The 15994-nt window shown below is 42.0% G+C and overlaps 1 protein-coding gene across 5 annotated transcripts in view; it reads left to right on the forward strand.

Moving 5' to 3' along the window:
- PDE4D (phosphodiesterase 4D) overlaps nt 1–15994 on the forward strand; it is a 1371041-nt gene that overhangs the window by 18084 nt on the left and 1336963 nt on the right. The gene's annotated exons all lie outside the window — the stretch shown is intronic.

Here is a 15994-nt window from a genome sequence, read left to right on the forward strand (position 1 = left end):
TGTTCCCAGTGACTTAATAGAATATAACTATTATGAATAAGAAGAATCAACTGTATAAACATTTTGTTTAAGCTGAAAATATGGCCAACGAGTATGTATGTTTAGACATTTTGTAGAATTATAGTCAACCCAAATAAAACGGGACTACTTTTATTGAATTTTGGAAGACACTCTATTCTCCTTTGTTTAGGTTAGTTTCTTTTAGCAGACATTAACTGCTAAATATGTCAAGTAAGTCAGGTGCAGTTGACTTAGATACAGCTTGTGCCCTGAAGGAGCTCCCATTCTACCATGGAAGGCAATGAGCTATGTGCAACCAAGAGTATTGATGTTGATTTGTATTCCTGGAGCAGATATCAAATAGAAAGAGTCAGAGAAGGTCCAGGCTGTTCCTGAACATCAAGGAACCCATACAGAGAATAACCATGGAATGTCCAGAGAGCAGATATCTACAACATGTCAGTGAAGGTTGCGCTTATCTTAGAGCTCCAGGGATTTACAGATGGAAAGGATCCTAGAGGCTTGGTATGGGATAAGGACCTAAGCATGTGTAGACATAGAGCTAGAACCAGAAACCAAGTCCCGTGGTTCAAGTTGAGCCCTTTCCCGCTAAGCCATGGCTGCTCTACGTGCTTAAACTAATTATTGGGGTCTAGGTTTACAAATGAGCTCATGTTCCAGAAATTCCACTTAGGTCTGACGTTTAAAGTCAGTCTGAGATTGTTTTAGGATGAGCTCCAAGAGGTCTATTTTGCTGTGTTTGAGCATTTTTATAGGAAAAGTTTCACAGATTTCATCTGATTCTCAAAGGAGTTCATGATTCTGAAAAGTATAAGAACTTGTGTTCATATTCAGAAGTCAACTTTGTATCATAAGTAGTAAACTGGATTAGGGTTAATAGTGCCTTTAACATTGTATTTTGCATCCCTATCAATTTGGTAGAGTACTGTCTTTTTTTTTTAAAGAAAATGCTCATCGTTGGCTAGAGTGTGGTGAAACAAACCTGTTTATACTGTCAGTGGCAATATAAATTAGTACAAAATTTCTAAAAAAATCTGATACCTTTTGACCCAGGTACCAAATTTGCCCTTCAAGAATCTATTCTAAAGAGGTAATTAGAAAATTGGACAAAAAATTATGTACGAAGATATTCATACCATTGTTGTTCAAAATATAAAAACTAAGAATCAAAGTAAACGTCTAAAAGCTGTTTGGATTTTTTTTTTGAAGATTAACCCTGAGCTAACATCTGCTGCCAATCCTCCTCTTTTTGCTGGGGAAGACTGGCCCTGAGCTAACATCCATGCCCATCTTTCTCTGCTTTATGTGTGGGACGCCTACCACAGCATGGCTTGACAAGCAGTGCCTAGGTCTACACCTGGGATTCGAACTGGCGAACCCCAAGCCACTGAAGCAGAATATGTAAACTTAACTGCTGCACCACTGGGCTGGCCCCTAAAAGCTGTTGTTTTAAAAGATGATTTAATATAATAAACTGTCAGTGACAACACATGTGTGAAAAAATGTCACTAAATCTATAGTGTAATTGGGATTTGCACATATGTGACTAGAAGAACATGCGTTAACAGAGGTTATCTCTTGGTAATGGAACTGTAGGTGTTTCTTTTCCTTCTTTATTTTTTTCTGTATTTTTCAAATTCTGTAAAGGACCATATGTTTTTATAATCAGAAAAAACGTTAAATAGCATTTTGTCCCACTTGGCCTGTGACTTACCTAAGGGAAGTCTTGTTCTTTCCTCTTAGTTTCTACATTTCAAAATGTCTCATCGCTTGTTTTGGCTGAAAGTTAAAATGGAAACTCAGTGATTTCATATTTCTTCAGTTACAGGCCCCTTTCTTCCCATGGTGTCATTTCAGCTTGAACCTTTGTCCTGAGCTCCCTCGCCAACCCTTGCCTCTCTCGTGTCCTCCTTTTTGTTCTTTCACGGATTTTTTTTTTTTTTTAAATTTCAAGCTGTCTGCTCTTCTTTGCTGGCATTAGCCTTTTCTCCTCTTATCTGTTGGGGATGTGATTTTACCATTCGTTTCAGATATTCACTCACCTCCTCCTTTTTTCTTTGTTTCGTTACCCTGGTTTTTCACTTTGGAAGGCGAAAGAAGCGTTTGTGGGATAGTCTCTTCCTTCCTCAGAGCCTTGGTAGTACTTTTGTGTTGATTTTTAAATTTTTATTCTTTTTGGGGGTGCACAAGTATTTTCCCACTATATGAGCAGTAAATCTGTACATGTGTGTACACAGGTGAGAATGAATACATGTGCTCGTGTGTGTGCATGTATGTGCAAGAGTATGTGCACGTGTGTGTGAATACATGTTCTGTCCTTCCAGGTCAGGAACTGTGTCATTTCCTATCTACTCTGCAGAAGCAGGCACTCCAGGAATGCTGGTTGCCTGTTGGCCTGTGTCTGCTCAGCGACCTTTCAGAGCTTGGCGCCTGGGTCGGAGACCGTAAGCACAGGAGGCGAGTGTCCTAGTCCACTTTGGCGCTAGCAGGTGTCTGTACTTTGAAAGCTTTGATGAAGATGATGCAAACTGGTTTGGCTCTATGGGCTTTCCAGCTGCTGCCAGGCTGGTTCCCAGCCAAGCAGAGTGACTTTTAATCTCTCCCAAAGCCTATTAACTAGCAAAGAGATACAAATATTAGATAAGATAGTGGAATTAGATTTATACATGCGTGAATGCAGGACTGAATTAAAATGACACCTCGAGAAAGGAGCTAAGGACCAAATTAGGAAACTCTCTGAGTCGAAAATCAAGGCTAGGATTTACAGAATGAAGATTTTTACATGTAAATTGGAATTCAAAGTAGATATTTGTAATTGGAGTACTATGCTTACTTTATTTTCATAAATCTAAGGTCTGGCTTTAACGTTGGCTCCAGGGCGGATCTATCCATCAACATTGAGCCTTGAGAACTTGCCTGATGAATCAAACCTATGAGGAAAAGAGCAGGCAAATGTGACACTGGCTTGCACGGTGCAAACCCCCGTGGCTCCATCATAAAGGGCTCAGCTCGGTGGCTCCTAGTGGAGAAAAACATACCTTGAAATGCCGCCCGGGATGCGGAGCTCTTCGTTCTCTATTCAAAAGGCAGAGCTGGGTAGAGAAAGGAATAGCTGGTGAGACAAATGCTTTCCTCTCATGCTATTTTCTTAAAACCCAAAGTCACATGCATGAAAATTGGACTTTATTAAATTGACTTGATTGGAAACAAGCATGCAAATTGTACAAAATTCCAAAATGTGCCAAAACAGCGGAGAGAGAGCCCTGCTGTGTGTGGAGGCTGATGAACAGTGCTAATGCCGTAAGTGGCCCTTGCCATGAATGGCCTTTGGGAAACACTGTGAAAAAGTTGATCTTTTCTCCCACTGCCCCACTTTCCACTTTCTAAGCCATTTGACAACACTTCCTCTGGTTTTCTCCTTCTAGTTATCAAATGCCGCCTTCACGAGAAATGTTAGCTTTCAGAAATGATCGATCAAGCACAGCTTTGTGCAAATGTAAGATTGATATTAATCTCATTTAGGCATTTGAATCCGACATTGCATCCTTTGTTTTGGAACAGAACACAGGTTTCCTAGAAGCCGACTGGTGACGCACTTTACGCTTTTGTGTGGGGAGGGCCAGAGTAGGGGAGCGCTCCAGTTTGCAGCCCATGTTTCAACCCCTATCAGGTATTAAGAGCACGATTAGACAGGAACTCTTGTGGTATTGGGGGTCTGGCTTCTCGTTTAAAAGCATCCCCTCTTTTATTCTTACCATGATGAATTTTAACTTTCAAATAAAATGTCACTGCGTCAACTTTAATGTCAGATAAATTTGAAAAAGAAGATGCAGCCTGCTGGAAAAGATAGTGAAAGCGATTCCATTCCAGGCTTGGAGCTTATTGAAGTTGATCAACTGTCTAACAGATTCAGACTGTATTTGGATCATCCTCCTTTGGCGTCCCCATTTGAGCGTGGAGGAGGCTGTTTGTAACCTGATCTTTTTTGCAGAAAGAATGAAATTGCCTGAGGGACAAAATAGAGTGTGGCGAGGGCTGGAATAAAGTCTCAAGGCTGCTGTGCTATACCACATACCTTGAACAACAGATGCCACAGAAATCTTTTGAAATAAATGTTGCCTTTGACATGCCATGCTAAAAATAATACCTGAAAAGACCTGAAGAACTTGAAAGAACTAGAGAAGCAGGCTGTAGTTATATAAAAGTAATATGCAAGATCACGGAAGTAAAAACAAAACAAAACGAAACAACAAAAAATTGTATAAAGTAAGACGTATTAGAGCTTTCTTAGTTCCTAAATAGCTAATGATAATATATTCAGAACGGAAGTAAGAAAGGCACCAGAAAACGGGATAATCCCTAGGAGACTGCAAAAGGCTATAGAAAATGATTAAACAACCTAGGTAGGGTAGACAGACTGCCCTCATTCCTCTAGATGCCTCATCTTTCTTTTCCCTCTTGAAATTCACCCTCAGAAAACCTTACGTTGTCACCTCTACCTGGCCAACTCAAACATGGTCCTCTGTGTGAACTTCAGTTACCTGCACATCTTATAGATGTCCCTGTCATTGCTCATGGCGTGTCTTGTCACTCCGACTCGGCTCTAAGCTTACTAAGATCAAGGAACATGTCTTTCATATCTTTGGAATTGCCTCTGTAGTTTCAGTACAATAATTGTATCTGCAAATGGTGTTTACTGAATGTTGCCTAACTCACTAGGTACCTCCAGAGCAAACAAAAACCTGAATAGAAAGATATTTGAGTTTGCTTCTATTACTAATGTTTATGCTCCATATTCTGAAAAATCTGTAGAAGACCGGATAAGATAAAAGTTGGAGGAACAAGTTGTAGATACAATGGTGAGAATGCAAAAGACAATAATGTCTTGACATAAATAATAAAGATGTTAAGAGTAATAATGATCCAACAACTTGACATTTCTATAGTGCTTGATTCTTCTGAAAGTACTTTCCTATAGTAAAGAACAGACGGATAAAGGAAGGAATAGAAATGAATGCGAGGAATACCAAAGAAACGAAGAGATAAAAAAGCAAAACGACAAAATAAAGGCAAAGAAAATAAAACCAAGGATAAAGAAATGGAAGGAGAATTTACTAACAACTTGGAGCAGTTGTTGGCTAAATTATGCACTGGGTAGGGTGTCAAGTAAGTATTTATAACCTTGATATTCTTTTAGCAAGTAGAGTGTGCTGTCTATAGGTCATGGCATGCTTTCCATCAAAAAGTCGAGGAGGGAGTGTCCTGGATTCTCTAACTCTCTTTCTCTCCACTTTATTCACTAGGGTTTATATTGATGCTGGTATGGCTGTCTGTACTCCAGACATTCTACCTACATCATCAAAAAGATAGAGAAGTGTGAGAGATACTCCACTAGCTTATTGCAGCAATTTCACAGAAGCTCCATTAGGCTCACTGCAGAGAGCACCGTCAATTTTTGTCCCTGTAAGTTTCTGAAAATTTTCTAACCTTAGGAGGCAGATCTCAAATTATCGTCAATAATGCTGAGTATAGGAACTTATTATAAAGAAGTTCCAAGAAGAAGACATCCCTACTGTATTGTAGAACTGATCAGTTCTAGAAAAGAAAAAGAGCAGATAAAAAGTTCTACCTGTCAGGTATCAGAGACCACAGAAAGGTCCACAAATGACCCTTATTACTGCTGGCGAGGGATGAGGTGCATATGTTAAATGGTATTTAAACAAGGTGACCTCCAGCAGCATTCCACAGGCGGCAAGCTTCTCTTACTTTTGGGTCTGTTTTGTTCAGAAATTATATTCACTTTAATTGAAGACCAGGTGACCCACACCAAAAGTTGGGATTCGTACATTTTTGAAAGTAGGTTAGGAAAAAGATGATGGTCAAGATAAAACTCATCAAATCCTTAGAAAATTTTGTCTGAATTGAAATGAGAGGAGAAATTCTCTTGAATTAGATTTGTTTCCTGTTGAGAACACTAGCATGGAGACAGAGTTTTATTTTAATTGCCTTCTTTGCTGCTGAAAGCATGGATCAGCTATTTTCAAGATTCAGAGATCAACACCCCTGTTTTGGCAATATTTCTGCTTTTCACACTTCAGGTCTTGAAACAGAACAGAGAACTTTTTCCCTTGGCAGGTTGAAGAGCTGGGTTCTGGTCCCAGCTCTGGCCCTGCGGCTGACGTGACTGGTCAAATCATTTAATCTCTTTCAGCCTCAGTTGCCTCAACTGTAAGAGGGGATAATTACATCAGCCCTGCTTTATAATAATAATAATTTCCACTTCTAAATGCCTGCCATGTGCCAGATACTCTGTTGTGCCTTTGGCATATGTTATCTTGAAGTCTCTCATCAACTCTGCAAGGAAGCTATCATTATCATTCAGGTTTTGCAGTTGAGAAAGCTGAGGCTCAGATCACTTCAGTAACCTGGCCCAGGTCACACAGCAAACAAGTGGCAAAGCCAGGATATGTAGGTTCACACAGCCCCTTCTCAGCTCTCCATGAGATTCTGAGGTTCATTTAAAAAGACATTTGTGAAAATCTTTTGAAGCAAAGTTCCTTGTAAATGCCTGTTATTATTACCATTATTATCCTGATGAATATACATGAGTTAATGTGTATTTGTTGATTTCCATGTAGGTGCTTAGTACCGAGTCAGATATCCTTTTGGATGTTCTATGGAATTAGGTATTTTTCCCAATGTGGTATTGTGTAAGGTGGATTATAAGCAGATCTTAAATATTTCCAAGTGGTATTGCTTTCATCCTTGGAATCAGGTGTTAGTTTCTTTGGATCATTTTTGGAGAAAAAAGAAAAAAAGCAAAAATGCTAATCTAAATTGAACAAATGTTGCAAGAAACAAAACCCAATTGCACGTAGTGAAACCTTCAGAGCCGGCGAATAAAGACCCCTGGAATCATGAGAGCTGATAGGAAAGCTCCACAGTGGATGAGAGAAATATACCACAGGGATTAGCAAATTTCTGCTGAAAACTCATGTTTTCATGACCCAAAACAAATGTTCTGGACCAGTGTAACTTTTCCTCTCTGATTCTTTGTTTATTTTCTGAGTCTTTAACGACCAATAGAGTTGTTGAAATTTGCTTGATGAGTCTATCCTTGCTTCACGGGTATCAGACTTCCTGTGCGAAGATGACTGGGAATCCACACAACTCTCCTAAAATAAGCATAAAGTTTTGGAAAGAATTTTCTGTTGCGAGAAACATCTTATTCCCAAAGAAAGCCAGCAGCATGGGATCGCTTTTTTCCCGGGGAGGAAGCTGAGGGGAGCCAGGTGGTCCAGCAATCAGGAGTGAACCTTCAGGACAGGTCAACGTTCGGGACAGACTCCTCCATTCTTTCCCCTTGGTCTGTGGAAGAGCTGCTTAAAGTCACAGTGGAAGTTCCCAAAATTCTGCAGAAGAATCAACTGAGCCAAATGTTTCCTCTGTTTCCTTATGTATCAAGTGCAGATTAAAAAACCCACCTTAGAACGTTGTTGTGAGGATTAAACGGTATAAGGCATGAGGGTCTCCTGGCACAAGACAGTCCTCACTACTGAATCCTAGGCTGTATTCCCAAATATGCTTATCCAGTTGTTCCCTAAGTCTTAACATGAACTGTTTATTCTGTTAGGCCACAACGTAGCTAAAGAGTTAAGAAAAATGCCTTTGAATTGAGAAAGACAGAGGAGGCTTCCTTTCTACGCCCCACCAAGGATCTGTGTTGGGTGGAATATAGCCTTCATTGCATTTGGTAAATGGGACCAGCATGAGTGCCATAAAGAGGGAACAAATGCCACTGGAGAGCTGGCTGGCTGCCTGTCTTTGGTCACCTCAGTGAAATGAATGTTGGCCACTGACCCATGCATTTTTCTGCAGGTGAGATGAGAGAGGGTAGCCCATGTCCAGTTCTCCTATCAGAGATTTTGGTCACATTTGGGCTGGGCTGAGGCAGAAGCCCATCTGGAAGGATAGGATCGCTACATGGCCAGGCTTGGTTGTCTTTGGCTTAGAGCTTGGATTTGGCTGAAGCTGAATAGATAAGATTGAACAAACTAAGCTAATTATACAAATGATATTTGTAAGAAAAAAAGCTGGATACCATAAGAGCTGGACATCAGCCCTGTTTTGCTGTCTGTATTTGGTTATATTCTTTCTTAAGTAAAGGAACAAGAAGGCAGCCTAATATTGTCCCTGTAGCCCTCTGGCCACAGCCGCTCAGAACCCTGCCCAGCCCTAGCAGCCAAGATGCTGGCTGAGCTTGGGGTCCAGTGCACAAGTTCCTGGGCCTCGGGTGATGGTACTTGTCATAATGCCTTTCAACATTTTCCTGGCACTGTGAGAGGCAGAGTCAGTGTTTTAGGCTCTGGGGACTCAACTTGGGCTGTGCTTTACTTCCTGCCAGTGTCATCTCGTGGAATGGGCTCTGCTTGGGGAGTCAAGGGACTATCATTTCAGACACGTCACTTTGTCTATGAGTCTCAGTTTTCTTGGAGCAACGGCATCTCGAACCTGGGTTTCAGTGCAAATAATCCATGAGTCTGTGGTCTGCCTCTGCCGGGGGCATGGAACTGTGTTTGTGTTTGTGTGTGTGTGTGTGTTTGTGTGTGTGTGTCCTCCCTCCCTGGCAACCCCCCAGTTCTGGGGATGTTCCTCCAAACAGTTCTTGGTCCCTCTTCTCTGATCCAAATTTCTCTGTGCAAAAGGACAAGATTAAGTTTGAATGGATCATTGTTTCTTATAAGATAAACAACTGCTGATAAAGTCAGGGGATGACCTGTTTCTGAAGCAGACAGCTGAGGAGAAGTTTATGGCTGTTCTATTCCTTAGACTCAACCAGTTTTTCTTCTTGGAACATGTTTTATGGAACTTGACTAATCACCCTGGCAATATGTCGCTGAAGTTCTCTTGGCTACAGATCAGAGTCTCTGATACACTGCACTGACAATGAGAAAGCAGCAAGAGGCAGGAGACAGCATTTGCAATGAATTTTGGAGTCAGACCCTAATGGGAAAGCATAAAAAAGATAGAGATAAAGTCTGGAAGAATTGCAAATGACCAATACACAGGGAAAAACTCTGTTTTCCCTAATGATGAAAGAAACGCAAATATAAATAACAATACTATCATTAACCCCTATCATTTTGGTAGGAATGTAGACGGTTGGTTAAGCCTGGTGTGCCTGTGAGTGTGAGGAAATCGGCACACTCCTGCAGCTACCTGATACAACCTTTTGCAGGGCCATTGGGTATGTACTGAAATGTAAAATGTATAGTCTCTGCCCAACAATTCCCAGGGTAGGACTTACCCTAAGGAGATAACTACGTGAGTGTAAAAATATGCTTGCAAAAGCATATTCAGAGGGAAAACTAGAAACGACCTCAACGTTCATTAGCAAAGGACTGGCGTAGTCAATTACAGTAAATACCTTCCAGGAAATCCTGTGTAGTCAATAAAAATGACAATGCAGAGCTTTATATGTGAGGTGGAAAATTATTTAGTGATACAAAGCAGATTATGAAACAAAATGATCACATTTATATAAAATTATATTAAAAGGAATATGGGAGGTTTTTCATTTAAATCTTAAGCAGTAGGATAAGAATAGATTGAATAACAGTAATAACAACTGCTGATAAAGTCAGGCAATGACTTTTTACTTTCTTATCTGACTTCCAGCCTGGCCACTTACCAACTCTGTGTCCACAGGGAAACTTCTCTAACCTCTCTTACTTTTGGTAAAATTAGGGATCGTAATATCAACCTCTTAGAGGTTACCGAGGGAATCTAGCAATAAAACGCATGTCGAGCACCTGGGATGATGTAAGAAAACACTTTGATTTTTTGTCATTCACGGTTTCCATTTTACTTTCATTATTTGAGTACAAACCGTTGCGCTCCTATGCCCACTATTCAAAAAGAGAAAGCTACGTAGGCTTTGAATAGCTTCCATTGATTTAAATACAGGAAGAGCCCCAGTTCCAAATATGTGGAGCAGTATTTTCCTAAGGCGGTAGTGTCAGAAAAAGGTCATATTGACTCATTGTTTTCTGAAGCCAGGGGAGGAGCTTGAGTGACGGATGCTGTTGAGTAGCCTAAAACAATATTTCATTCTTGTCATCCTTACGCAGTTTAAGACGAAGTGATTTTGGACAGATCTACAGCGTCTCTCTTGGTTCGGAAGAACAAAGCTTTTGTTATTTATGCTCTTAAACAACAGAGCTTTGTCCTATACTCAGGAGCATGCAAACTAAACAGAAGATTTCCTGAAGGGCCTTCCTATTTATTGTGAGGAGTGATTCCAAGGGTAAGTCGACACGGTTAGCTCCAACCACCTGTGGAGGGCCCACATCATCAGCAGAGGAAAATGGCCAAGACTCACAGGAGCACAGCAGCCAGCCACACTGGGGATTTCATTCCCCTGTATGGTGCTGAAGTTGGTGGACTCAAACATTTTAAAACTGCCTATTTACTTGGGGCCTGCTTTGTCTTCTGGAACAAATAACGTTTCATTGCTTTCTGTGTCTGAGGCAGAAAAATGAAAATGTCAATATTTTGAGTGTTTTTCCTTTGGGAACTCCTGGTCCATAGACAATTGTTTCAAATACTCCTGCGTTATTATCTTTTCAGAGGTGTTGATGCTGTGGGATGGAGGGTGGAAATTAGGGTCAAGTGCTTTCATTAGTGGCTAGCGTTAGAAGGACACAAATTAGACTGTCTCTGTCCTGTATCCCTCTTTATTTCTCTTTCCTTGCATTAAACCAGCTCCTGGCTTGCTACAAACTGCCACGCTATGTACGATTATTACTTAGCAAAAAGTCGAGCCTAAGTAGAATATCTGAGATGATTTGTAATAATTATAGCTAGTCAGTATTCGAGCGCTTGTCATGTGCCAGGCTTGTGTTATGTGGTTGGCATGCACTATTTTGATGCTTCTCAGTGAGGAAGCCGTGGATGACTGGCTTTACAGGCATCAGAGGTGCCAGTGAAAACGCAGATTCCCAGGCTCCATTCTAGACCTAGCAGATGAGTATCCTGTGGTGGGAGTCAGGGATCTACCATTTTAATGAGCACCTTCTGTAACCCTGTCGTGCCTGAAGTTCAAGAGCTGCTGCATTGTTTTATTTATTTTTTATTAATTTTTTTTTGAGGAAGATTAGCCCTGAGCTAACTACTGCGAATCCTCCTCTTTTTGCTGAGGAAGACTGGCCCTGAGCTAACATCCGTGCCCATCTTCCTCTGCTTTATACACGGGACGCCTACCACAGTATGGCTTTTGCCAAGCAGTGTAATATCCGCAGCCGGGATCCGAACCGGTGAACCCCGGGCCGCCGAGAAGTGGAATGTGGGAACTTAACCACTGTGCCACCGGGCTGGCCCCTGCTGCATTGTTTTATAGTACACGTGGGACTCACGTGCAGTCTGCTCTCCTTTCATGCTTCTCATTTCTGTGCTTAAATTCTTGCTGCAAAAAGAAAAAAAAAATCCTATGGACTGCGAGACATGGAGCAAGCTATGCCTCTTTTAGTTGCTGGTGATTACAGATGTGTCTCCACAGTCAAATTGCTTTTGAGCCACCAAGTATTTACCTCTATTGTATGAGAGCTAAATAAGTGTGAAAGCTTTTCTTGATCCACGGTGGCCTATGCTCTGGCTACAGAGAGGGAAGACTCAGGGATCATAGAGGCAGGACTGTTATGAGTGGTCATACAGGTTGTGCACTGCTCAACCATATGTGGTGGCTTTGCATGGAGGAGTGAAAACTTGGCATTCTCCTTGGCCCAGGGTATGCGTGTAGGGCTGACCCACTCCCGATAGGAGAAGGTGGCTTATGTGCTGGTCTGGTTCCCAGGCCCAGAAAACCCTGCCTGCCTTCTGTGTGTCTTTGCTGTCATGCTCCAAGCGGCCTGAATTGTTCAAAGTGGTTATTTCTTTGGTTCTCAGCTTTATTTCTAGAAAGCCTCTATTAAAATGAAGTGCCGCTTGGAAGATAACAGGAACATTTAATCATATTGGCACAGACTGGTTTAACCTGGCTGCCCTGAGGATGACACACAAAAGGACTCATTTAATGGGAGGAGAGGACAGGCCCCTCTGTGGGCCACTTAAGTGGAAGAAGCTGGGGAGCGTATGGAAACTATTTGGGGCGGGGATGGGGAGGGAGGCAGAGGTGAAGTGGGAGGGGGGCTAAAGAGAAACTGGACCTGTGTACAATTCTAAAGGTCACTCTCCAGTATACTATTTTCTAAAATTCTCCAGCCCCTTCCATCCTCCTGGTGAACGTCCAGCACTGAGTGACTGTCTCCTCAGTCTTAGGCCTGGACTGCAGTGACGCCACAGTTGCCCAGGCCTCAGTGGCACAGGTGGGCCTGGGAGAGGGACTTCATGTCTGACTCTGTAGCTGAACCTGCAGACAGGGAAGAGGGAGATAATCTCCCACCTCTGAATCTGAGACCCCCTTCCCTTTGCCCTCCTCAGCCAGGAGCAGGATAATTAGAATAATGAGACTGAGGTCATTCGGCTCCCGGCCAGGCCCCATACAAAGCTTTCACATATACCATCATTTCAGGCAACCATGGTGAGCTTCCTTGCATTTCTCTATCAACTTGTTGAGAACGACCAGAGGTGATTCTCTAAGTCTAGCAAAGTCTGTCTGCGGGATTATTAAGCCCTATCATTTAATTTCATTTTGGATCTTGCAGAAAGTGCCCCAAATTTCATTTTTAAAGCATTTTTTGCTAAATGGGAAATGTCCCCCAGTTTTCCCACTGGCTATTTGTCCTTTGGTGCTACTTCATGTGGTGAGTGGTACTGAGTCACTAATTTGCCCAGCGGGGAATAACCACCTTCCATGGAGAGAGGGTGACTAGAAAGGGGTACGCTGTGAAGGAGAGAATTCTCCTTGGGCTTAATGGTGGGCACTAGGGAAGGCCATGCAGACTAGGGGGAGGAAGCAAGAAGCACGGCTGTGTGAGAGAGCGTGGGCCCCCTCAGGAACTGTGAGCAGTTAGATGTGGCTGGTGGCAGTGTGTGTGGGAGTGGAGGGAGACAGGGGGCAAGGTCACTCATGAGTGAATGAATGAACAGATGAATGAATGATTGGGATAGAAGTCCATAGTTCTTTCCTAGGGTGCTGTTCCCTCCCCAAGCAGACTCTGTTTTGTTCTCTGCACCTTCTCTCTGAGAAATTCCCATCAAGGGGAGGAAAGGAGATAAATAGCTTCGACGTTCTCTCACATTTAAGCTGAGAAGTCAGCGTGAATTCTAGACATGGTTCACGTATTTGGATAACCAGCACAGCTGTTCATGATAGGTAGCTCTCTTTTTCTCTCCCCTTCAAATCTTTTTTGGTTAGGGTACCATGACTGAAGATTAATGGCTTCCATTATATTTTTGCCTTCATGCAGGAGTCTTTAGCCTGAACTTTGTACCAACTGTCATGTGACTCATGCCTGCTACAATTACCCCTTTCCGTGCCATGTCCTAGGTTAGCATCCTTGCGTGACACATTAAATGCAGGGCAGAGTGAAAGTGGCAAGTGATACCTGGCAGAGACCTGACAGTTAAGAGTGACTGACACACCTCCTTGAGCTGTTATCTCAGAGGCCTTAAGACAAAATCTTACTTATAAACATTCCCTGAAATGAGACATGTGATGTTAGTAGGTATATTTCACCATATCTGGCTGTATGGTAATTCACCTCCATGTTGGATATTGTGTAGCACATTTATTGCAATGAACCTAATAATAAGAACAAAAATGACAGTTTTTTCTTAATGATTACTCACCAGGTGGTAGACTCAGGTCTAAGCGTGTATTCCCCATTTGCTTTTCACACCAGCCCCGGGAGCTAGTTACTGTATGTGACACCTTTTTACATATGAGGAAACTGAGGCATAGAGCTAAGTAACTTGTGAGGTCTGCAGTTAAGAGTCAGAGCTGGGATTTGAACCCAGGCAGTCCGGCTCGGAGTCTATGCTCTCAGTCTCCATGTTATAATGCTTATACATTGCTTGAAGCGAACAAGTGGCATTAGCACCAAACATTAAGAGTGCACCCCCAATCTTTCTTTGACTAAATGTAATTGCCAGTTTTTGTATCTGTCAGGTTGAATGGCTTTTGAAAAACTTCGACAAAGAATAAGGTCACAGAACAATGGACACTTCCATTCAGATCTCATTACCTAGAAGAAGAATTTTGATGACATATGAGTGCAGAAGGATGTTGGTTTGTGTCAATGTTAAGTGTAATATGTTTTAGAAACTTGTCACATGCATTATTAGTATGTTTCTGTACATTATATGTTTAGGAGAGACTGAATTAAAAAAAACAACAAAAACCACTAACCAAATTCCCCTTATGTGCCAACAGCACATGAATTTGAGGTCTACGTACCGAGATAAAGTGTTTTGTTATCTGAACCAAGAACGTAAGCTTGATCCCTACGAGGACCACAGACTCACGTCTCTAGTACCCATGCCTTTTTATGTAAATGAAAAAGTTTTTTTGGCTTTGTTAACATGAGGCAGGCTTTCTCGCTGACATTTTTCTAAGCAGCTATTTCTCTTTCCGTTTACATCATGTGATGCTGCATTTAAACTGTCAGCAGGTCTTTACCAGCAAACTGGTCCTGAGGTCTAGGGTTTCTTTAGGCGGAGTCCAGCATTGTGAAAACAATGGGGCAATTTATCCAGATCACCTGGAACAGAGTGAATACCCTGCCAATCTTAACTGGTTTGACACTGATGTGGTGAGTCTGAAGGTTTCTGATAGTTTTCTCATGAGTGACCCCTTCGACTACATAAACTGCAGGGCCAGACAAATTAGGTTATGGGCCTAGAAATCATGCTTGGCCCAGATTTTGGGACACTTTTCAGTCACCTGTAGCTGCTTTGATACTTGAGATTTGCTGACAGTTCTGAACCAAAGTTCAGAAAAAGGTTGGCATTCCTGAGCTACTTTCCTTTTATCGGGATCAACTTAATTCTTGTCTGTGAGAATGAGATCAAAGAAATGAGTAAGAACTGAATTCCACTGTATGAGTGACCCTTGTATACCATGAGCTTCTTAGTGCCTATTGCAATTGCCAGCAAATATTAACTGATAGTGATGACAGGAGATAGTATCTGTAGCCAGAACCTGCTAATACCCTGAAGAGCTGATGATGATGCCTGCTAGAAGCAGACTCTAACACATTGTATAACAATTTCAGGCAAAAGAAGATGACAGTATTGGCAGTATAATTTTTTTTTTGAGGAAGATTAGCCCTGAGCTAACATCCACCCCAATCCTCCTCTTTTTGCTGAGGAAGACTGGCCCTGAGCTAACACCTGTGCCCATCTTCCTCTATCTTATATGTGGGACGCCTGCCACTGCATGGCTTGATAAGTGGTGTGTAGGTCCACGGCTGGGATCTGAACTGGCGAACCCCGGGCCGCCAAAGTGGAGCACGTAAACTTAACTGCTACACCGCTGGGCCGGCCTCAGTAGTATCATTTTTCAGTTTCCCCCTCCACTGCCTTATTTTCTAGGGTAAAGAAAACAAATGTAAACAGCATAATTGGCTCAAGTTGTATCATACTGAGACATCACTTCCTTTGTTTCAGTGTAAGATTTTCCGTGCTATGTGACAGCTCTGGGTAGTAAATATCTAAATCCCCCTAAAATTGCCAAGGAGCAGTAATATGTCTCAAGTGATCACAATTATTATGATTATAGGAGGCGGAGGCAGTGCTGATCTTTCAGAAAACTCTCATCATGAATATGTTTTGGGATCAACATTACTTACTAACAGATGAATAGCTTGAAGTTGAGTCAAACAAAACCTTTAGTGTTTGTAAGGGTCAGGGGGCCAAGGGTCAGTGTGTAACTTAGCTATATGTTGACACAGAGAATGGACAGAAGGCATGAAAGCTTTTAACTCAAAGACTTGGTGGATGCTTGTGGATCATTGCCTTGGGTGGTGAGATGGTT

Source organism: Equus caballus, chromosome 21 (genome assembly GCF_041296265.1).
Source record: "Equus caballus isolate H_3958 breed thoroughbred chromosome 21, TB-T2T, whole genome shotgun sequence".
NCBI lineage: Eukaryota > Metazoa > Chordata > Mammalia > Perissodactyla > Equidae > Equus > Equus caballus.